Here is a 25,008-nt window from a genome sequence, read left to right on the forward strand (position 1 = left end):
TTCTATTTGTAAAGACGAAAGATAGATCGTTGAGGCTGTGTATTGATTATAGACAGCTTAACAAAGTTGCAATAAAGAGCAAGTATCCATTGCCTCTTATCGATTACTTGTTTGATCAGTTAAAATGTGCCAATATATTTTCAAAGATTGATCTCTGTTCTAGTTACTATCAACTACGGGTAAAAGAATCGGATGTACCAAAGACAACTTTTAGAACTAGGTGTGGACACTATGAGTTTATTGTGATGCCATTCAGCTTGAAAAATGCTCTTGCAGTGTTTATGGATCTGATTAACAGAATTTTTAGCCCGTATTTGGACAGATTTGTGTGGTAATTATAGATGATATTTTGGTTTAGTCCCGAGATGAAAATGAACATGCTGAGACTTGAGAATAGTGTTGCAAACTTTACGAGAGAAACAACTGTATGTAAAATTCAGTAAATGTGAATATTGTTACTGGAAGTTAGTTTTCTTGGGCATATAGTATCTTCTGAAGGTGTCAGAGTTGACCCGAATAAAATTTCAGCCTTTTTTAATTGAAAGCCACCGAAGAATGTGTCTGAAGTCTAAAGTTTTTTTGGACTAGATGGTTACTATCGGAGATTTGTAAAAGGGTTCTCAATGATAGCGTCTCCGATGACTCGTTTACTACAGAAAGAAGTAAGATTTAAGTGGACTGATAAATACTAACAGAGTTTTGATATATTAAAAGCTTTATTGACAGAAGCACTAGTGTTAGTTCAGCTAGAATCGGGTAAGGAATTTACTGTTTATAATGATGCATCGTTGAATGGCTTAGGCTATGTCTTAATGCAAGATGGTAAAGTAGTAGCCTATGCTTCATGATAGCTAAAGCCACATGAAAAGAACTACCTGACACATGATCTTGAATTGGCAGCCATAGTGTTTGCATTGAAAATCTGGCGGCATTACTTGTTTGGGGAAAAATGTCACATATTTATTGATCATAAAAGTCTAAAATATTTTATGTCACAGAAAGATATGAGCTTGAGACAGTGCAGATGGCTTGAATTACTGAAAGATTATGACCTCGTCATTAACTGTCATCCGGGAAAAGCAAATGTGGTTGTTGATGCTCTGAGCAGAAAATCCCTATTTTTCTTACAGGCTATAAATATTGGATTATCGTTGTCTGATGATGGTTCAATCATGGCAGAGTTAAAAACTAGACCAGCGTTTTTGCAATAGATCTCTGAAGCTCAGAAAAATGATAGTAAGTTGCAAGCGAAACAGATACAAAATGAATCGACTCCTGACTCAGAATTTCAAATCGAAACTGATGGTTGTTTGTTATTTAAAGGCAGAATATGTGTACCAAAAAGTTCAGAACTAGTACAGAAGTTTTTCAATGAAGCTCACAATGGTAACATGTCTACTCATCCTGGTAGTAATAAAATGTATAATGATCTGAAAAAGATGTACTGGTGGCCTGGAATGAAACATGATATTTCCAAGTTTGTATCCAAAGGTTTGATATGTAGCAAGTAAAAGTTGAACATCAGTTGCCTTCTGGATTATTACAGCCAGTTACAATATCGGAATGGAAATGGGAAAGAATTAGTATGGACTCTGTAACGGGATTACCCCTATCTCTAAAGAAGAATGATGCCATTTGGGGAATTATTGATCGGTTGACAAAGTCTGCACAATTTATTCCAGTAGGTACAGATTATTCCTTGGATAGATTGACTGAATTATATGTTTTTGAGACTGTCAGATTGCATAGAGTGCTTGTCTCCATTATTTCAGATAGATATCCTCGGTTTACTTCTAGATTCTAGAGTAAATTGCAAGAAGCTCTGGTTACTCAATTACACTTTAGCACTACATTTCATCCCCAGACATATGGTCAATCTGAATGGGTCATACAGATCTTGGAAGATATGCTTCGGTGTTGTATACTTGAGTTTGAAGGTAACTGGGAAAAGCATTTGCCTTTGGTTGAATTTTCTTATAATAACAGTTATCAGTCTAGTATCAAAATGGCACCGTATAAAGCCTTGTATGGTCGCAAATGTAGAACTCCATTGTATTGGACAAAAGTTAGTGAGAAAAAGTTATATGGAATTTGTAATGCACTAAAATATTTGTTTTTGTTTCTGTAAATAATTGATACAACTATGTATCTGTTTCAGTGGTTAAGTGTTCTGAGAGTGTCCGTTCAAGCCATGCCTTTGGCAAAATTTTGGATTTTTCTGAATAAAGCACTATCTTTGGTCAACAGGCTTTTATTTAATTGTTGGTAAGCTTATGTCAGAATGGGCCTGCTGGTCTAGTGGTTAAGTGGAGTGCTGGTGTGTTTAAGGTCCTGTGTTCAAATCCCTGTATGAGTATAGATGATTAATTTTTGGCTTCTAGCATCAGTAAGAGATTGCATGGGACAGAACTACTGTAGTGGTTGAGATTAAGGGGATAGTGGAGAGATTAATGAGGGATTTCTGATAAAGAAAAATCTGAACATCTTTTTGTTTCTTTTTCTCTTCCTCCATTTTGGTTCCAAATTATTTTGTTTTCTTAAAATCCCCAAACTTTGAACTTGATGCTATTTTCCTGTCACATTGTCGATTTTTCCTCTTCTTTTTCCTTGTCAGTTTTGCTTTCTTTTTTTTCCTATCGTACCTACGTTTCCTTTTCATTAACGTTTGTCACGAAACTTTGGTAAGTGAACTCTTGGTATTTTGTAAATTGTGAATAGAAAAACATTAATTGAGGTTATATTGGTATTGTGGACAGCAGTGAGTTCAGAAGGAAAGGGCTGCTCTTTAGTGGAGCAATAGTAGAATCGTTGAGGTGTTAGGGTAAGTGTTAAACGTTTGTATAGCGTAGCTGGTGGTTTGTAAATGCATTTTATTTGTGTTTTAAATTGGTTCTAAAACTTCGATATGCCAATTTTAGGTTTCTGTAGCTACGGGATTGCACTAGCAACGAAAACAACTAGGTGTGTACTCGATTGCATAGAAAATGAGGTTTCGGTGAAAGCCAAAAACCCTACTGTAGACGCCACACGGGCGTGTGCCTTAACACGGGCATGTGATCGATGAAGCCAGGTCGTGCGCGCAAGACACGACCGTGTGATGGCCAAGTAGGTTATGTGCGACACACAGGCTAGACTAATTTGGGCCATGTGGGCCACACTGGTAAACCACCTGATGTGTGGGATTTGGGCCAGCCCTGTGATCCACATGGCCAAGGTAAATTTAGGTCGTGTGGGCCACACGGACGTGTGGGCCCACATGGGCGTTTGATCCCATTTTTATTGAATTGATTGCTAAGGTTGCACAGGTCGCCCAAGTCGACCGCGAACCTACTATAGGGTTGGTAAGCATTACTTAGACCCCTAATTGTGTGAACGGACTGATTGATCGATGTATATTGAGTATGATAATAGTATGCATGTATATATTTTCTAGTTATATTTACTGATATCATGAGTTAGCATGTCATGTATTGTATGTTGCATTGTATGGGGTTAGGTTGATTTTATTTGGAGGAAGTGTACTGAAAGGCTCTTAAGCCTAATATACTAGCAGCTCAGTTGGAAACTACTAATTTGTGTCGCATTCGATACTACCTGGATTGTCAGGATGAATGTGTTGATTTAATCCCCACATGGAGTGTAGGGTTGGACGAAGATGGTGTGTAGAGGCTGGTTGGGTAGGACTTGGTTCCTAAATATTGTATTTCTGTTACTGATACTGTGATGGGCTAAGGCCCTGGTGCATACTAATATTGATACTGAAAAGGGCTCAGGCTGAAGACTGTTTTTGACTGTGCATTGTGTTTACTGTTGTTTGTTCTCTGTGGGATTACACACTGAGTGTACGTAAACTCACCCCTCTCTGTTTAATGTGCACAAGTAATTCCTAGACCTAGATGGATCGGGCGGTAGAGGACTCGATGGTGACCACATTTTTGGGACTTTTATGATTTATAATTTATGATTTATGGTTTTATTTACCGTGGTTTTTTAGATGTAATTTGGGGATTTTTTTGGTACTTTTGCTTAAATTTGGTTTTTATTGATTTTTATGGATTTATAACTGCTAGACGTAGGAAAACTTGGTTTTCAAAAAGGTAAACTTTTCTCTAAACACACGATTTACACAAAACGGTTTTAAAAGCTTCTGTAACGAATATAATAAATTTAATGAGTAAAGATTTTGGAATTTTATAAGAGATAAGAAAAGTAATTAAACGAAAATGAATGTATCATAGAAAACTATTTTTCAAACACCCTATCATGTGACATCACCAGATTCAGCCATACCATTTGGGCCGGGTTTGTGGTGTTACAGAATTGACTTGGTCCGAGAGACCGAAAAAAGTGAAAGTAATTTGGGACAGTTTGGAAACAGTCTCTGATCGTCAAAAGTCCTACGCTGATTTGAAACGAAAACAAATAGAATTTCAAGTCGGTGACAAAGTATTCTTGAAACTATCACCTTGGAAGAAAGTTCTCTGATTTGGACGCAAAGGAAAACTGAGTCCACGGTTTATTGGACCATATGAGATTATAGAAAGAATTGGATCGGTTGCATATCGGTTAGTTTTACCACCAGAGCTTGATCGGATTCATAATGTTTTTCATATGTCTATGCTACGGTGGTATCGATTCGATCCTTCACATGTTATCTCTCCGACAGAGGTAGAGATCTAGCCTGATATGACATATGGTGAAGAACCAATCAAAATCCTAGCTTGGGAAACAAAAGAGTTAGGAAATAAGAAGGTAGCGCTAGTAAAAGTTCTTTGGCAATGATAACGCATAGAGGAAGCTACTTGGGAGCCAGAGGATACTATGAGGAAACAATATCCAAATCTTTTTACTGGTAAGGTTTTCGAGGACGAAAATCCTTAAGGGGGAGAATTGTAATAGCTCATTTTTTAGTGAAATTGGAATAGTGGTTTCGGGACCACAAATCCGATCCAAAAATAAGGTTTATTTTTATTTCATAATATGGTCTGTATTATAATAGGCATTTCATGTGAAAATGTTGATACAAAAATTTTATCGATTAAGTGTTTAATTACGAGAAGGACTAAATCGCATAAAATGTGAAAGTTGAATTCTAGTAGCTATAAGGATTAAATAGCTATGGAATTCAAATCTAGAGGTCTTTATATGGTAATTAGACCATTAAAGAAGTATGTAGATTTTTTTATGACTCATCCATGGAAATATAGAAAAAGGGCAAGGACTAAATTGGAAATTGCTAAATACTTAATTAATTAAAAGATGAAAAGAAAATATCATCTTATTTTTGTCATCTTCAACCTAAAATTCTATGGAAACCCTAGGAGAGAGAGGGGAAACTTTCAAGCCTTAATTGGGTAAGTTTTCTTGTCTCGTTTTTAGTAATTTTGATAATTTTAAAATCATGATAACTTAATCTCTCTATTTGAGGGATTAATTTGAAAATTTATCAAAGTATGGAAAATGGGTCAAGGATGTATATGCTGAAAATTAGAAATTTATGGTAGAAAATGAAAGGTTGTTGATAGATAAACAACTTTTATAAAGTGATTTTTGATGAAAACAAAATTTAGGGACTAAAATGTAAACTTGTGAAATTTGATGAAAAAATTTGAATTTTTATGAGTACAGGTGCTGTAAAATTTGTAATGGAATTTTGGTTAGGCTTGGAATAGGGAGTAAATTGCACAAGTCTCATTTTCTGAGCCTAGGGGCGAAATCGAAATTTATGGAAAAGTAAGGGCAAAATGGTATTTTTGCCTAGGACGTAAATTGAGTCCATTTAAATATGAAATGTGTGAAATTTATGGTTAAATTCATTTAGATAGATTAGACAACACTATTTCGAGTTTAGATCGAGGAAAAGAAAAGGTTTTGGATTAGTAGATTTCTAACGCGAACAAGTGTCGAGGTAAGTTCGTGTAACTTAATCCGGCATGTAAATATGTTTAATTGAATGTTGTGTTATACAGAATGTGATTTATATTTATGTACATTACTTGAATGCTATCATGAGAAATTCAATGCATGCTTGAAATGGTGAAAAAGGGTTAAGTCCCGATTGAATATTGGATTCTGATGATTATATGCGCTTTCCCAAAACGAATAAGGTCCTGCATTTGTTGTTGATAGGATTTAGCTCGGACAAGCAATCCTGTTAACCTTGTTATAGAAAGGATTTAGCCCAGACGGGTAATCCTGATATAATACCTCCCGAGTATAAGATACATTTACTGTTTAGCTTGGACTGGTAATCCTAATTGAGCTCTTCTGAGCATACGTTATGTAAAGGATTTAGCCTGGACTGGTAATCCTGTTATACGATATGTGGCTCAAGAGTGTATTCCTTAATTACGTACCTTAATGGGTACCATCAAATAAGAATTGACGGATTATGGAATCGTACACCTCAAGTGTACTACTTGAGCATCCATCTGAATTTCAATGATTCAACGGTTACATAACTCTAGACATGGCATGAGAATTATGAGATGAAGTAATAATGCCTTGAAAGAGTGTTGCATGATGAGCTCATCTATTCTTACTTGATGTACATGTAAACTTTGTGACTAAAATTTTTGATTGGATACATTTGTTTAGGCAAATTTAACCAAATGGATGGGAAACTTGTTATTGTCTGCTTAGATTAAATAAACGAGATTGGTAAGATTATTTTTTGTTATACAAACTTACTAAGCATGTAATGCTTACTTCGTTTTATTTTTCCCTTGTTTTATATTGCTCGAAAGCTTGCAAAGGTTAGAGATCACTGGAGCGTCGTCACACTATCAACTAGTCATTTTGGGTATACTTAGTAAAATCATTTTGGTGTAATGGCATGTATAGGACAACTTGGCCATTAATGGCTTGAAAATGATGTTTTGTAACCTAGCCATTGGAATGGCTAGTAATGGCTTATTTTGTTATGATTAAGTAGGTTATTTTGATAAATATATATATATATATATACACATGTGTTAAGTTGAGTATATGTTAGTAAAATTATTATTGCCTAAGTTAATTCAAGGTAAGTTTATAATCACCTATGCATGTAATGATATGCCTTATTGAATGATGAAGTTTGCTTAAATTGAATGCTTGAAATGGTTGGTATTGGTTGTTTGTTTCAAGTGCAGGTCTTGGGTGAAATTTTGGGTGAGAAATGAAGCTGGAAATGGCTTCTTTTTGTCTACACAGGCAAACACACGGGCGTGTGTCTAGACCTTGTGTGACACATGGCCTGGTAACATGGGCATGTGGTTAGGCCGTGTGTCTCCTGCACCTTAATTTTGGAGAAACATGATGCTTAGAATTGGGCACATGAGTAGAGACACGGGTGTGTGTCTCAGCCATGTGGTTGACATGACCTTGGACGCGGGCATGTGAAAAATGCACCTAAGTTTCGAAAATTAAATTCACCACATGGCCTAGCACACGGGCGTGTGACTTGGCCGTGTGACTTCAATTTCTTTCTGCCTTAACAGTTAGAGAGCTATACGGGTTAGGGACACGGACGTGTGTAATACACGGCCTCTCCACATGGGTGTGTCCCTAGACCACACGGGTGTGTGAGGCCTGCAACTTGGAAAATTTTTGAAACGTCGCGAAAATATTTATGAGTTTTTGATTAAGTCCCGGTAAATGAATAGTAAATTTATAAGAATTAGTTGTAAAATGTCTTGAAAGTTCTGGTAATGCTCTAAAACCCCGTTCTAACGACGGATACGGGTTAGGGTTGTTACAGAAATTTTCTCATGTTCTCTTTTTCTTCCATTATCTTAGGATAGTCCTCTAAAGAGAGATGAAATCCTGATACGGAGGGTTGATTTCCCTTTTTCGAATCGACCATTTTCATAATGCTTATGTATGAAGCCTAAGACAATGCTATCACTTTGTTCTTTCGATCCCTTAGGATTTGAATGCCTAGAAATAAATTAGCTTCTCCGAAGTCCTTCATGCTAAAATGTTGGGTTAACCAGAGTTTAACTAACGACAATGTCCCTACATCATTCCTAATTAGTAGAATTTCATCGACAGATAGAACGAAAAAGATCACCTTCCCATCCCCTAAACGTTTATAAACATAAGGTTCATCTACATTTTTCTCAATTCCAAAAGTCTTAATGTCTTGATCAAATTTTTGATTCCATGAGCAAGATGCTTGCTTAAGTCCATATATGATTCTAAGCAGTTTGCAAACTTTATGCTCATTTCCTTTAGCTATATATTCGGTGGGTTGCATCATGTAGATGCTCTCTTGAAGATAGTCATTCAAAAACATTGTCTTGACATCCATTTTCTAGATCTCGTAATCGAGAGCCACCGCAATGAATAACAATATACGAATTGACTTGAGTATAACCTTTTACTACAAGTCTAGCGTTATAAGTTTCTAGTTTTCCATCTGCATTTATTTTCCTCTTGTAGATCCACTTATACCTTATGGGTTCAATCCCATCTGGTATGTAATGCCTCAATTTTCGGGAATTCTATGTACGTTGGCAAAATTTAAAATTTCTGTGTTCTGTCTATTTGGCGTAGGTTTAATTATGTTAGTGGGCCTCTAGAAGGCCCAAGCTTAAGTTAAAACTTGATAATTTTATTTAATTTTAGTTCTGTAAGAAAAAGGGGTTCTGGTTAACTGGGCTTTTAAGTATTAATTGGGTAAAATAAAACACAAAGAAGCAGGTGGCAGAGTGGCATGTGACTCCACTGGGAAGGCTATAAAAGTGGCGTGTGGATGCTAGGGAGAACTGAGGTTCAAGTCACAATGACAGCATATTAAGGGAATTATTTTTATGATTAGAAAGAGGAAGTTTTTGAACTCAAGTAAAAGACTGTCAGGAGGAGTTTGAGTTGCTCAGGTGATTGAGTAAGGAGGGGATAAGGGAGAGGATTTAGGAGCTGATTAGGGAGAGTAGTGTTGGCCGAATCATGGACTCTTGAGGAGCAAGAGTTGGCCGGCCTAGGGTTTTTCTTTAGGGGCCAAGTTTCAGCTAGGTCAAATGCCAAGTATAAGTTCGGCATTAGGGGTAAGTTGTGTCGTTTCCTGACCATTCTTCCTTTTTTTTTCTTCTTTTTTCTCTCTTCATCAACTTCTTTTCTTCTTCTTGTCTGTCGAATCTCTCTACCATTCTGCTCATCTTCATTTTTATCAGTCGTTTTAAACCTATAGTCGATTACTTTAAAAAGTTGAAATCCCGAAAGCCTGATTTCTTTTGTGCTATTTTCTTCTAGTCAAAACCCTCTTATTTTCCCTCATCTTCTTGACCGATTCTCTAGTCCTTTGAACCCCAAGTTTCTGTCGACAAAGCCACTACAAAACCCTCATATTTTCTTTACTGCAACAAAAAGCCAAAAACGCATAGCCATAGGAACATAGCCGAATTTTAAGATCACTAAAGGCTCGAATTTTGTTTTCATTTGAGGGGTTAGATTTGCATCAGAATCGAGTAGGAGTTAATTGGAATCATTGATTGAAGGAACAAGTGGTAAGTTTTTAAACTTAATCTTTATTTCGGGTTTTAGAAAAGCCGAAACCCCTAAAGGTTAGGGAGGCTGTCGATTTGGTCTTGTAGCTCTAAGGGTTGTTATAACTATTTTGTTTTTATAATAGTGGGATCTAGAGGCTACTGATCAAAGGCTTCAACAAGTGGAACGAATGGATCTAGACATAATCACTAATTTCGGTAAAGGTAGGATCGCTAGTGCCTAAGGTGCTTTTGGCCGAATATGGTAAGGGGTTAATACGTAGTTCATTTTCGATAGTTAGATTAACGTGTTAGTAATCCAATTGTAGGCAGTTTGTGTATGGATCTCGTCAGCATATCGTCGCAAACAGGTGTGTAACTGACACCCTTTTATAGACTAGATCGGCAAAAGCTGAAAAGCCGAAATGCCGAAAAGCCGGTATTTTGAGAACTTGCGAGTGTGCGAATGCTCGTGAGATTAATAGTTTGATTTATATGGTAAATTAAAGTGATAAGATTGCAGAGTGCACGATTCCGTGCATTTCAATGTTTTTGGGCTTAATGGGCCGAAAACGGGATAGTGGGCCAACGGGCCTAATTCGGTAAGAAAACGCGGTAAGTGTTTTTGGTCGTACGTAAATGGCTATGCTATGCATGAAAACCTTAAGAATAGTGAAATTACTTGAATACCTCTATGTATGGAAATTACTGATATACCCCTAGGTGCAAAATTACCATTACCCCTAGGGTTACTTTTGATTGAAAAACATGACGATCTGATTCTGTATGATGTATGCCATGATTGTATATCTGCTGCATGGGGACATGGGTTATATTATGGAGGAAGCGTCCTGGTGGCTATGCCACAATTATCTGATCTGGTGGCTCTGCCACATATAACTGCTCGTGGCTCGCACGATTATTCAGATTCCGTGACTCGTCACATTATTCGCTCCGCACCATGCTGCATATTTCTGGGGGTGTAGCGGTTGGGTGGGTCGAGTAGTCTCCCCACATGGTGAAAGGTTGGTATAGGGGTGCATGTGGTTGGATATGGGTTGGGTTTTGCATAAGCATGTAATATTTGTTCTGTTCTGTTATGGGCCTATGGGCTTTATTCTGAATTCTGTTCTGGGCTAAGGCCAACTTATTCTGTTTTCTGTGGTTTGAACCGATATAGGCTATGGTTGGGTTAATTTGCACACTAAGTTTCCCTAAACTCACCCTTTTATTTTCATCCACGCAGGTAATCCCCAACCATAGTGGGCTTCGAGCTGTGAGGGATTCAGAGTGGCCACACGTTCTGCAAGTTGATTTTCTTTTGGTGAACTGGACATCCTTTTATTTACGTTTAAGGTTTTGGTTTTTTTTTTAAATATAATAAGGCCGTTTAATTATTATTTTTTGATGGTTTTAATATGTTTTATTAATGTAGGTATTACTTATATTTAACTGTTGGAATTGGATAGCTTTAGGGCGTGTTTTTAAAAACAGTAATGGATTTCAAAATAACACGACTACAAGCAAAGCTTCTGCAATGAAAATATTTTCCAAAATTAATCACTTTTCCTAAAAAGGACTTAATCAAATTGGTTTCCTAGAAATATACATGACGTTAAGGTGTGGCAATGGCAGTGTGCATGTTTAGGATTGGATCCGAAGGGAGCTTGGTACTTAAGCAGTCTGATGGACTCACCTCCTCTTTCCAGTTTCCTACCTGGTGCATAGCTTCCATTCACTTTAACCTACAATGAAATTATCTTTTAAAATACTAAGGAAGTTCTTCTAGATCAACAATACTAAAATGTTTTGAACGCTTCAATGTGGCATGTCGGATCCGGCCATAATGTCTAGGCCAGGTTTGGGGTGTTACATTTAGTGGTATCAAAGCCAAGTTGCAACAACTCGGCTGTGGAATGGGTTTACAAAAACAAATATTTTCGAAAACAAAAATTTTATAAAAATTGAAAAAAAAGAAAAACTCGGTTTTCAAAATTTAGATCTTTAGAAGGTGGCATTCTGAATCTCCGGCCTAAGCCTGTAAGTATTACTCTGAACTTTTCTGAAAACTTTCCTGAATTATCTGTCTGTACTGAAACCCTACTAGGATAGGATGGTACTAAAGCCATAGGAAAATTTGATAAGAGACTAAAACTGTAGCTAGACTTCGATTCTGCGAAAACAAACTTTGAATTACTGTCTGATTCATAAAACATCTGTAATAAACATTGGAATATTGAATTAATGCATAAAAATTCATAATCAGATAATACGATATGAGTACAGGAGCTGCTCGTGGAAGAGGCAGTGGACGGGGCCGAGGAAGTGCTCAAGCGAGATCTTCGTCTTCAGGACATATGCCGGTGGCGAATGCACTGGTACCACCGACAACAGAGGTGGAGTCTCATGACCGCGGTGCCGGGGATGATGCACTGTCACAGGCAATGCTTCGTGTTCTGGAAAGGGTTACCAGGGCAAGTACGGGCAACAAAATTCGGGATCTATTTCTGAATGACTTTGGGCTAACGGAGCGGAGATCTTTAAGGGCGTGTTTGGTGTAGCCCCGAATGTGGCGGAATATTGGTTGGAGGCCACAGAATAGATTATGGACGACTTGGACTACTATGTGGAGCAGAAGATGAAGGGAACCGTATCGTTGCTACGGGACGAGGCCTATCAGTGGTGGCTCACTGTGAGAGAAGGGACCCCAGCTGATAGGGTAACTTGGGAATTGTTTAAGATGGCCTTTAAAGGGAAGTATGTTGGGGCGAGTTATGTGGACACCCGCAGAAAGGTGTTCTTGAATCTAGTGCAAAGAGGTAAAACAGTTGCTGAGTACGAGGCTGAGTTTCTGAGGCTGAGCCGGTATGCCGTGGGCATAGTCGCTACGGAATATGAGCGAAGTGTGCGCTTTGAGGATGGTCTTAGAGATGACCTTAGGGTGTTGATTGCTCCGCAGAGGGAGCGGGACTTTGCGGTTTTGGTGGAGAAGGCAAAGATAGCTGAGGAGGTTAAGCGTGTTGAAAAGCAAAATCAGGAGAAGGATCGGAACCGTTTTTGGAGGGATTCAGGAACCTCAGGTGGTGCTAATAGAAATGTTAAGAGAGCAAGAGTGGAAGAACCAGTTCGAGCAGTGCCGATGACTGTGGTAAGGTACATTTGGGCGAGTGTAGGAAACGTTCCGGTGCTTGTTTCCGATACGGATCTATGGAGCATAGAGTTAAAGACTGTCCTCAGAGAGCTGATCAGGCTCAAGTTGCGGTACAGAGGGTTGCTCAACCCATGAGAGGTGGACCACAACCACCGAGAGGACATGGACAAGGTAGGGGCGGAAATGGAAATGGTCGAGGTCGAGGGGCACCTAGCAGGGGTGCCGAAAATGCTGAAGCTCGAAAACCAGCGTTGGTGTATGCAGCTCGTCGTCGAGAGAAGGGCGACGACCGACGCCATAACTCGGTACGCTTTTGGTTTCTAGCATGTCGATATCGCTTTGGTGGATATTGATCTACTCATTCCTATGTTGCATGTGCCATATCTCGGTCGTTGGTGTGCACTCTGAGAAGATTATGAGTGGGTATCTGTGCTAAGTCCTTTGGGTCACTCGGTTAGTGTAGACAAACTGTATAGGGATGTACCCTTAGAAACTCAAGGTAGGATTTTCCCTGGAGATCTAATAGAGTTACCGTTCGGAGAGTTTGATCTTATTCTGGGAATGGGCTGGCTTGTTAAGCATAAGGCGACTTTCGATTGTGCTGCTAAACGAATGGTGTTAAGGACCACAAAGGATGAGGAGGTTATGGTGATAGGTGAGCGAAGGGATTATTTGTCCAATGTAGTGTCAGCATTAAGAGCCAAAAAATGGATTCGGAAAGGTTGTGAGGCCTATTTGGCATTTGTAAGTCAGTCAGAAAAAGGGGGTCTAACAGTGGATAAGGTTAATACCGTAAAGGAGTTCCAAAATATTTTTCCAGATGAGCTTCCGAGATTGCCTCCGAACCGAGAAGTTGAGTTTGGAATCGACTTGTTGCCTGGAACGGCGCCCGTGTCCATCGCACCGTATAGGATGGCACCAAAGGAGTTAGTGGAGTTAAAGGCACAAATTCAAGAGTTGCTGGATAAGGGCTTCATTAGGCCAAGCGTGTCTCCATGGGGAGCATCGGTGCTATTCGTGAAAAAGAAGGATGGTACGATGCGGATGTGATTGATTATCGCCATTGAACAAACCGACGATTAAGAATAAGTATCCACCGCCAAGGATTGACAACTGCTCAACCACTTAGAGGAGCTTCAGATTTTCCAAGATCGACCTTCGATCCGGATATCATCGCTATGGGTCAAGGAGGTAGATATCCATAAGACGGCATTCGTGACTCGGTATGGTCATTACGAGTTTCTGGTTATGCAATTTGGACTGACGAATGCTCCTACAGCGTTTATGGATCTGATGAATCGTGTGTTTCAATCATTTTTGGATCGGCCAGTAGTCATCTTTATTAACGATATCCTGGTATATTTCAAATGTATAAAGCATGATGAGCATCTCTGTATAGTGCTGCAAGTGTTAAGGGAGAAGGAACTCTATGCGAAGTTTAGCAAGTGTGAATTTTGGTTGAGGGAAATAACCTTCTTAGGTCATGTGGTCTCTGCTGAGGGGATTAGGGTAGACCCTCGGAAAATTGAAGCAATTTTGGAGTGGAAGCTGCCTAGGTCAGTGTCGAAAATACGGAGTTTTCTAGGATTGGTAGGATACTGCAGAAGGTTTGTGGAAGGTTTTTCTGTGATAGCAGCACCTCTGACAAAACTCATAAGGAAAAGAGTACCGTTTGTATAGACTAAGAAGCAGCAGGAAGCTTTTGAGAAGTTGAAAAAGTTCGATCAAGCACCTGTGTTAATTCAAATGGAGTTTGGGAAGGATTTTATCGTACAAAGGACGCATCACATGTAGGTTTGGGCTGCGTGTTAATGCAAGAGGGTAAGGTGGTTGCATATGCATCACGACAGGTTAAGCCTCACGAGGGGAACTATCCTACTCATGATTTGGAGTTGGCAGCAGTGATATTTGCACTTAAGATTTGGAGACATTACTTCTACGGAGAAAGGTGTATTATATTCATAGACCATAAGAGTCTTAAGTATTTTTTGACTCAAAAGGAGCTGAACCTTAGGCAAAGGATATGGATTAAGTTGCTTAAGGATTATGAATGTTCGATCAAGTATCACCCAGGCAAGGCTAATGTGGTAGCCGACGCTCTAAGTCGTAGAACTATATCTGATCTGAGAGTAATGTTTGCTCGTCTAAGTCTGTATGATGATGGAAGTCTATTGGTGGAGTTGCAAGTGAGGCCAACCTGGGTGGATCAAATTAAGGAAAAGCAGTTGAATGATGAGTCCTTGGTCGCTCGTTTTCAACAAGTTAAGGAAGGAGAAACTTCTGAGTTTGGGTTAAATGGTGAATGAGTTCTGTGCTTCCGAAGAAGAATTTGTGTTCCGAAGGACTCTGATTTGAGGCAGACAATATTGAAGGAAGCTCATGAGGGACTTTGTGCCATGCATCCTGGAGGGAACAAGTTGTATCACGACTTGCGAGAATTGTACTGGTGGCCTGGACTTAAACGAGAAGTAACGGAGTTTGTAGGGAAATGTCTGACATGCCAGCAAGTGAAAGCTGAGCATCAATTACCTTCTGGACTGTTGCAGCCAGTGAAGATACCACTTTGGAGGTGGGAGTGGGTAACCATGGACTTTGTGAGTGGGCTGCCCTTAACACCATCGAAGGAAGACTCAGTGTGGGTGATTGTGGATAGGTTGACCAAATTAGCCAATTTCATACCTATACGTACTGACTTTTCACTTCAAAAGTTAGCCAAGTTGTATGTGGCGGAGATTGTACGACTTTATGGAGTCCCAATTTTGATTATCTTTGACCGGGATCCCAGATTCACATCTCGGTTTTGGAAAAAGTTGTATGAGGCGTTAGGGATGCGATTGAACTTTAGTATGGCTTTCCATCCCCAAACTGATGGTCAGTCGGAAAGGGTTATTCAGATTCTGGAGGACATGTTGAGGGGATGCGTAATGGACTTTCGAGGTAGTTGGGAGGATTACTTGCCGTTGGAAAAATTTGCGTACAATAACAGTTACCAGGCGAGTATTCGAATGGCACCGTATGAAGCACTGTATAGATGAAGGTTTCATACACCTAGTTGTTGGACGGAGCTAAGAGAGCGACAAGTTCTTGGACCAGAGTTGGTAGCTGATACTGAGGATAAGGTCAGAATAATTAGGGACCGGTTAAAAGAAGCATCTGATAGGCAAAATTCGTATGCAGATTTGAAGCGTAAGGAGATTGAGTACTCAGTAGGTGATATGATCTTCTTAAAGGTTTCTCCTTGGAAGAAGATATTAAGGTTTGGTAAGAAGGGCAAGTTGAGTCCGCGGTTCATTCGGCCTTATCAGGTTTTGAAGTGAGTAGGCCCAGCGGCTTATCAATTGGAATTGCCTCCAGAGTTAGATAGGATTCATGATGTTTTTCACGTCTCCATGTTAAGGCATTATCGTTTTGACCCTGCTCATGTCGTGCCAGTTGCAGAAATTGAAGTTCAGACTGATTTGACCTTTGAGGAGGAGCCTGTGCAAATATTGGCTCGAGATGTTAAGGTTCTCAGAAGGAAATCTGTGCTGTTAGTGAAAGTTCTTTAGCTTAATCATGGCAGAAAGGAAGCCACTTGGGATCCAGAAGAGGCGATGCAACAGCAATAACCTCATCTGTTTGGATCAGGTAAATTTCGAGGACGAAATTTCTTTAAGGAGGGTAGAGTTGTAACGCCCCAATTTTTGGGAATTCCGTGTATGTTGCCAAAATTTAAAATTTTTGTGTTCTGTCTGTTTGGCGTAGGTTTAATTATGTTAGTGGGCCTCTAGAAGGCCCAAGCTTAAGTTAAAACTTTAAACCCTAAACCCTAAATCCTAAACCCTAAACTGGGCTTTTAAGTATTAATTGGGTAAAATAAAACACAAAGAAGCAGGTGGCAGAGTGGCATGTGACGCCACTGGGAAGGCTATAAAAGTGGCGTGTGGATGAATGTAACAACCCAAACCCGACCTGGAAGTTTGGCTCGAATCTGGCATGTCACATTGAAGTGTTTTTTGAAAGCCATGTTTCCATTAAAAACCCTTCTTAATAATTAAAAACTTATACCCTTTTTAAACCTTGTTAGAAACCTCAGCTGAATAACATTCTTAACAACTTTGTAAAAATCTTGGCAGTTGCAGAAGCTTGATTTAAAAACAATTGCGGATACGTGATGTTTTGAACAACAGTAGTTGCTTTGGAAAACTGTGTTCTAATATTAGCAATTATAAGAACAATAAGTAAAATTTCAAATTTGAAATTCAGAAAATTATAACGGCTTTACTACAACCAACACAAAACATTTAAAAGTAATAATCGAAACTATAAAATAAACAGTGTGTGTGGCTTCCTCCGAGCCCCTCGTAGCCCCGATCGCCTAAGGTGGAAATTACCCGAAGGTTAATAAACGGGTGAGTTTACGAAAACTCAGTGAAATCCCTACTATAAAAAGGAACAATCGGTCATATAAAAGAATTAAAAGTCCGCCTCAAATTTTACTTAAGGCCAAGACTAATTGGGCCTTAGCCCATTATAACAGACAAGACCAAATGGGCTTTAACCCATTACGAATAAGAAACATTATCGTAACTAGAATCGTAATTAGGTGATGAATCGTAATCGGAATCAAGATCGTAACATAATCAAAATCAAAATCAAGATCGTAACAAAATCGTAATCGTAATCAGATAGGTAATGTAATCAAAAATCGAATGTGAATGCAATCCCAACCCAATCCAAATTTATAACCAATCGCTACACTTCACCCGCACCAGCCCTACACTCCATGTGGGGAATAGCTCAACCCACCTAGCCCTACACTTCACAGCTTGCAAAGATTGTTGCTCGCTTATCGACATCGTGATGAGTCACCAGATATGATATTGTGGCGAGCCACCGTATCAGATATTTGTGGCATAGCCACCGAAATGAATAATGTGGCAAAGCCACTTAATGTAATACGTGGCACAAAGCCATCGATAATCAGATTATGTTAGGCACATAGCCATCAACTAGAGTAACATAACCAGACACAACCCTAGGTAAATGTGATCGACACGTAGTCGCCAATAACCATATATTGGCACATAGCCTTAGGCAAATACGCTTGGCACACGTACCATATTCAAAGTTGGCACGAGCCATATGTAGGTTGACACAAAGCCATAATCGAAGGCTTTAAGCCATCGGTAGTTGTATCATGTTAGGCACATAGCCATCACGACGGTAATATAGTCGACACACACCGGGTAAATATGATCGACACTCACCATTGATCGGTCCACGATCGTCTTGGGCGACCCGTGCAACCTTATCAAATCAAGACGAATATACGGCTCTTAAGCCTTCAAGGATCCACAATCGTCAACAACCATGCGATCCTAACAGATCGATCTTCCTCCGCACAAAATCCCAACCCACGCAACATGTCATGTATGCAGAATGTCATGCCCATATTTGAATCAAACAATCACAGTCAAGTCATTCATATACCAACATATATTCACAATCAAATCCGTCAACTACACAATCCAAGTCAGTCACTTGCCCACAAGGGCAAAATAGTCATTTAACACCCTAAGGACAAAATGATAATTTTACCCCACGAGGGTATCTCGGTAACTCTACCCTACAGGGGTATTTCGATATTTCTACCCTACAAGGGTATTTCGGTATTTCTATCCTACAGGGGTATTTCAATAATTCTACCCTACAGGGATATTTCGGTATTTCTACCCTACAAGGGTATTTCGGTATTTCTACCCTACAAGGGTATTTCGGTATTTCTACCCTACAAGGGTATTTCGGTAATTCTACCCTACAGGGTTATTTCGGTATTTCTACCCTACAAGGGTATTTCGGTATTTCAAACCTACAAGGGTATTTCGGTAATTCTACCTTACAGGGGTATTTTAGTAATTCTACCCTACAGGGGTATTTCAATAATTCTATCCTACAAGGGTATTTCGGTATTTCTACCCTACAAGGGTATTTCGGTAATTTTACAAACTAGAGGTATTTTGGTAATTTTACAAACTAGGGGTATTTTGGTAATTTGGTAAACTAAAGTATTCTAAACAGGGATAACAAAACGAATGGGCCTAAAGCCCTTTCTCGGCCTAAATGGGCCCACACGCTCGTATGGCCCTTTTAGCCCAAATCTAGCCACAGATATGAGATTCACCTAGCCTAGTCCAATATTTACTACACAATCAAACAACTTATCCAATTAGGCCCGTAGGCCCATTAGGCCCACATGGCCCCTTTCGGCCCATCGCGGCCCGAAGTAGCCATCCTACAGCTAGAGTAGCGAGAAATACACACCTGATTGGAGGCTGGAGTTAATCCACGCTCTGAACACTCTTAGCCGACGCCCAACCCAAACGAGCACGCCATAAAGCGAAAGGGATCAGCCAAGAAATGTACCTTTACTCTCCTCATAGTTCTCTCTATTTAAAGCCAACTTCGCATCCACTCTTATGCTAGCTTCTCGATGTGGGATCCCTCCATCATCAGAGTTTAAATTCAACACCAACTCTTGCCGCCCCCTGTTAGGAAAATAAATGCTCTTTGCTTGCCATGTGATTCGAACCCATGCCTCCCCTTAAATGCTCCACATGCTACTTACCACTAAGCCACAAGGCTTTTTGTGTCACAATTTCTCCAACAATATTTTTAAGGCCTACCTACTACACCCAGAGTTTGATTCATCTTAAACCAAAATTTTTGCTAGAGTTCAGATTTGAACCCATGAATTCTCCAACACTTCTCAGCACACTTAACCACTAAAACAAGCCTTCAACTACGAAATTTTCACGCACAACAGAATATTATAAGCTGCCTTCAACCGCTCCCATGCTCAAGGCCCAAAACTTCTAGGCCCAAATTCAGGGTGTTACATGACAATTATGGTACATTACACATTGATGATTATATGAGTGTTTAGATGGATGGTTTTAATTGTTTAATTAAGTTGGATGTGAAGGTGCCTTATGGCATATTAGTTTGAACTAGGAATTTGACGTGTTTTGTCATGTTTTTTTTTTTGTGTGTTTTAAGTGGTTTGAATGAATGATTTTGGTATCCTTGGGACTTAAGTAAACCATTGTTAAAAATATTGTATTTCAAGGTACCATAAAGCACACACTATCTACCACACGATTGACACATGGCTGTGTGCTCTATTTAATTCTGGTGATTTTAGGTTCACACGGTCATAGTTAGTTACACGGTCTGGAGACACAGTCGTGTGTCTCCTCCTACACTATCTTTGCCCTTGGACACGATTGAGTGACATGGCCATGTTTATTGCACCACACGACCGTGTGACCTCTGTTTTCATTTTTTACCTTACTTTTATGTTATGTTCCAAATTAGTCCCCACTTTGTTTTCAATTGTTTTTAAAGTTTCATAAGCTCGATTTAAGTATTATTTTAGTACAAATAGAATGGCTATTGAATGAATAAGTATGATAATTGATTTAAATTAGAATTTGAATGGAACTACATATTTTTTTATTCTGTTGATTGTTATAGCATCCCGTAACCCAAATCCGGTGATGAAGACCAGTGCAGGGTGTTACATTTAGTGGTATTAGAGATACAATTTAGTCGATTGTAAGACATAATTAGAACATAATGAGTTTAAAATATACATTCCACATATACTTGTGATAGTGTAATGCTTTTGATGTGGTCCAATTCTGTTTTTCTTATAGATACAAGATGTCGATTGAAACAAATCCTGCTGTAGCTAATGAAGTTGAAAGTAATGTTTCGACTTCCAATCAAGAAGCGAGTCAAAGTATGTCAGTTTCACAACCATTCAATAATGAAATGAAAAATGTCATTTATTGCATGATGAGTCAGTGGTTTAATGAGTTCATGCGAGCCAACCTTGCGGCTCCGCAACCTCCACCCTCGATTTTTCCTTCTCCGGCACCTCTCTGTCCTCAAAACCCTACCCCAGCAATGGTTCACCAACCTCTTGTTGATAAAATTTGTAAGTGTGGGGCTAAAGAATTTAGAGGTAAAGATTATGATGATGGTCAAAGCTGAATACTAGCTTGAGAATACACAACGAATATTTGTAGAATTAATGTGTTCTCCTAATGACACCTTGAGATGTGTGATTTCGTTACTGAAAGAAGAAGCATACTCGTGGTGGAATACATTGATAGCTATGGTTTCGAATGACCAGATTAATTATGAATTCTTTCAAACTGAATTTAGGAAGAAATTTTTTAGTCGCTTATACCTAGAGAAAAGGAAGAAAGATGTAACACCCCTCACCCATATTCAATGTCAGAATAGGGTTATGGAGCATTACCAAACTTATAACATAATTAAACATACAATACATTTTTCAATTCCATGTAATCATCATTCAACATCAACCACATTGTCCCTAATACGAGCCTACGAGGTCCAAAACATGCTTTAAGAGTGGTTCGGGACTAAACTGATAACTCAGGAAATTTTAACAAAACTTAGAAAATTTTTCAAACTACAAGGGACACACACCTATGTCACCCGGCTGTGTGTCTCACATGGCCAAAGGCACGCTCGTGTCACAAGCTGTGTGGAAATTCGAAATGGGATCACATGGCGATGTCCTAGCCCGTGTCCGACCCCGTGTAACTCTCTGACTTGGGTCGCACGGTCAACCACACGCCTGTGTACCCTTTTGAAATGGCCTCACACGCCCGTCTTCCATGCCATGTGCTAAGCCGTGCCAATCCTGTATGGTATATTGACTTATGCCACACGGCCAAGTCACACGCCCGTGTGCTGGGCTGTGTGAAGCATACTGACTTGATTTTTGTTTCAACACCAGGGGACACATAGCTGTATAACCTGACCCTGTGTCATACAAGGCTGAGACACATGCCCATGTCTCTGCCCATGTAGACGAAGATAGGCTATTTACCAAGTCATCTTGCCACCCAAATTTGTATACACCTACACCAAACCAAATGGCACCAAAACATGGCATAAATAGGCATCTAAAACAACGCCAACAAATCTTAATTCATGATCATCTCAAACCATTAATCACATTACACACAAGTATCAAATTTGACCATTTCATTCATGCTAACTCACAATCACAAAACACCTAAATGGCATTATACAATTATGCATCATTTTGCCTAAAATAATAAGCATACTAATTCTCAAATATCAACCATTTGACATCCACAATACCTATTATCAACAAGCATCATATATTTATCATAAAACTCACAACATCAGCCATATGCACAAATCTATACATGATCAAAACAACCAAAATTAAGCCAACTCTCATGGCTATATACAAAACCAAACATTAAACATTTACAAGTCAACTCAAATGGCTAAATTCATTTCTATCACATAAGTACCAGAATGACCAAACTCCTAGACATGCCATATATCCCAAAAACATAGATTCAAAAGTTCCAAAGTGATAGTTGGATAGTGTGATGAAGTCTCCGACGATTCCCGAATCTAAGCTAGCTTTGATTTCACTATAAAACACAAAAACATAAACAATGTAAACTATAAAGCTTACTAAGCTCGTATGAAATAAACTCAGTTAATCATAAATATACATTTCAACCAATTGAATATATCAACACATAACTTATATTAGCTAACAAACCTTCCACATATTCAAACATAATATTATATGTGAAATTCACAAGTTTTTTTGATTCAAAGCTTATACGGTTCATGTACATACCTGTACCACCTCTTATTAATGTCATACTTATCCATGCATTTGATATACCCGTTGAACCACTCGGAATACTATTCGGATACTCAAGAAACTCGCACTTTAAGTGCCACATACATAGCCAAAGCTATCTTAATCTCATATCACATATAATGCTCACTCTTGAGCTATCAACGGGTCTGCTCACACAAGCTGATGGTCATGATGAAGCTACACGATGCTGCTCACACAAGTCGATTTAGTATTCGCAACACATCTTCGGATAACTCACCAATCGGTAGGACGCACGGACCAAAGACCCAAATCACATATCCCCTAATGACAAGCCATTTGTATCCTAATTTATTCCTAATTCACCCGGGATTTCTCATTTTCTGAATCGTCGCTGAATATGTTCGCAAGGTTGATTTCATAATTTATGCAATATCAAAGCATTTAAAACTCAAATATAATAATACTTATTACATACGAGCTTACCTCAAATGCAAAAATGACGAAACGAGTTAATTAGTCCAAAATCTTATTCTTTCCCCGATCTAAATTCGTATTTCGCTTTTCTTGGTCTAAATGTAATAAAAATTAACTTACTTAGTTATCACTCTATTCAATTTAGTCCAAAATACACACTAAGGCAACTTTACACTTTTACCCTTAATATTTCCACATTTTTACAATTTAATCATTATTTGAAAAAATTACAAATTCATGCAATTCAAACTAAACCCATGCTATCCAAATTTTTATTAAGTCCCTAGTAGCCCATATTTTTCTTTTATTTCACTATTTAACCTCAAATTTACACATTTCACAATTTAATTCCTAATTGACAACTTTATCAAAAATCACTTTACAAATGTTGTTTATCTAACAACAAGCATGCATTTTCTATCATCAAACAACAAAATACACCAACAGTCATTAATGGAAAAACCCTAAACCTTTAACATTTTTGCAAATTAGTCCTTGGGCTAACTAGATTAAGCTGCAACGATATCAAAAACATATAAATCTTTAAAACAGTACAACAATCGTACCTTAATGATCTAGAGAAGCTTGGCAAAATATAAACCCTAACTATGATTTTTCATCTCTTCAAAATTTAGTGGAAAGATGGTATGAGGAAGATGACATAATTTTTTTGTTTTATTAAAACTAACCTTTAATTATTAAATACCAAAATTAACCTTTTTAATTAAACAACAAAAATCACTTAAAAGATGTTCATAAATGTCCACTTAAACAACCAATGGTCTTATTACCACATAATGACCTCCACTATTTAATTTCATATTCATTTAATACATTTAGCTATTAGATCATCACTTTTGCACTTTACGCGAGTTAGTCCTTTTTATCAAATTAAGCATTCAAATGATAGAATTTCTTAACGAAATTCTCACACAGTCATATTATCATACTGTAAACATTAAAATAAAAATAAAATAATTATTTCAACTTCATATTTACAGTCCCAAAACCACTATTTCGATTTGACTAAAAATGGGCTATTACAAAAGAGTTCCTCGAATTAAAGTAAGGAAATCGGTCTACAACCAAGTATGAACGAGAAATTTTCCATTTGAGTAAATATGCTTAGGGTATTGCTCTATCTGACGAACAAATATGTATCTAATTTCAAGATGGCTTAAATGATGAAATTCAAATGTTAGTTGGAGCTTTGAAATTGTGGGAATTTTTTGAATTATATAAGAACGCAAAGAAAATGGAAGAAATTTGTAAAGATATAAGGTAGTCAGATATGAGATATCGACATTTTAGTAAGCAAGGACCAGCTAGATCAGTTCAGACTTCTTCAGCAAGGAAATTTCAAAATGATGATAGTCGATTCACCTCCCTTTCAGGATTCACCGATAGAGATAAATCGCGATCAAGTAATTTGAGATATATAAATTCACTGGCTGCTAGTGTGGGCAGAGTTAGAAATGTGGAGAAACCAGTTTGTGAACATTTTGGAAAAAGCCACTTTGGCAAATGCCAATCTAAAATGGGAGCTTGTTTCAAATATGGTTCCACCGATCAATTCCTCAAGAATTGTCCGAAGCAATACAGCTACTCTGGGAATCAAACTATTAGACCTGAGACTACTCTGTAGAGAGGTAGAAAGTCAGGAAACAATAGAGGTGTTACACCTGGTCGAGGAAAAGCTATTGATACAACAAAGCAGTTAGAGGCTAAAGCATCTGCCAAGGTTTATGCTATTAGAGCTCGTGAGGAAGCTTCTGCTCTAGACGTTATTATCAATACATTCTCTTTTTTTGATATTGATGTATATGCATTGATTGACCCTGGGTCAACACATTCCTATATATGCACTACATTAGTTAACAAAAAGAACATACCAGTTAAGTCATCCGATTACACTATCAGAGTAACAATTCCGCTGGGCCAGTGTGTCTTAATTAATCAGATTTGTAGAATGTGTCCTTTGAAAGTCTGGGGTTATGATTTTCTTATTGATTTGATGCTACTACCATTTTATGAGTTTGATCTCATTTTGGGTATGGATTGGTTGACAGAACATGACGTGATAGTGAATTGTCAATAGAAACTGATTAACCTGAAATGTCAGAATGGTGAACTTGTCTATGTTAAAGCTTGTGGAACAGATCACGTGACAAATATAATTTTAGCATTGTCGACTCAGAAATTGATTAGAAAGGGTTGTGAAG

Source organism: Gossypium arboreum, chromosome 10 (genome assembly GCF_025698485.1).
Source record: "Gossypium arboreum isolate Shixiya-1 chromosome 10, ASM2569848v2, whole genome shotgun sequence".
NCBI lineage: Eukaryota > Viridiplantae > Streptophyta > Magnoliopsida > Malvales > Malvaceae > Gossypium > Gossypium arboreum.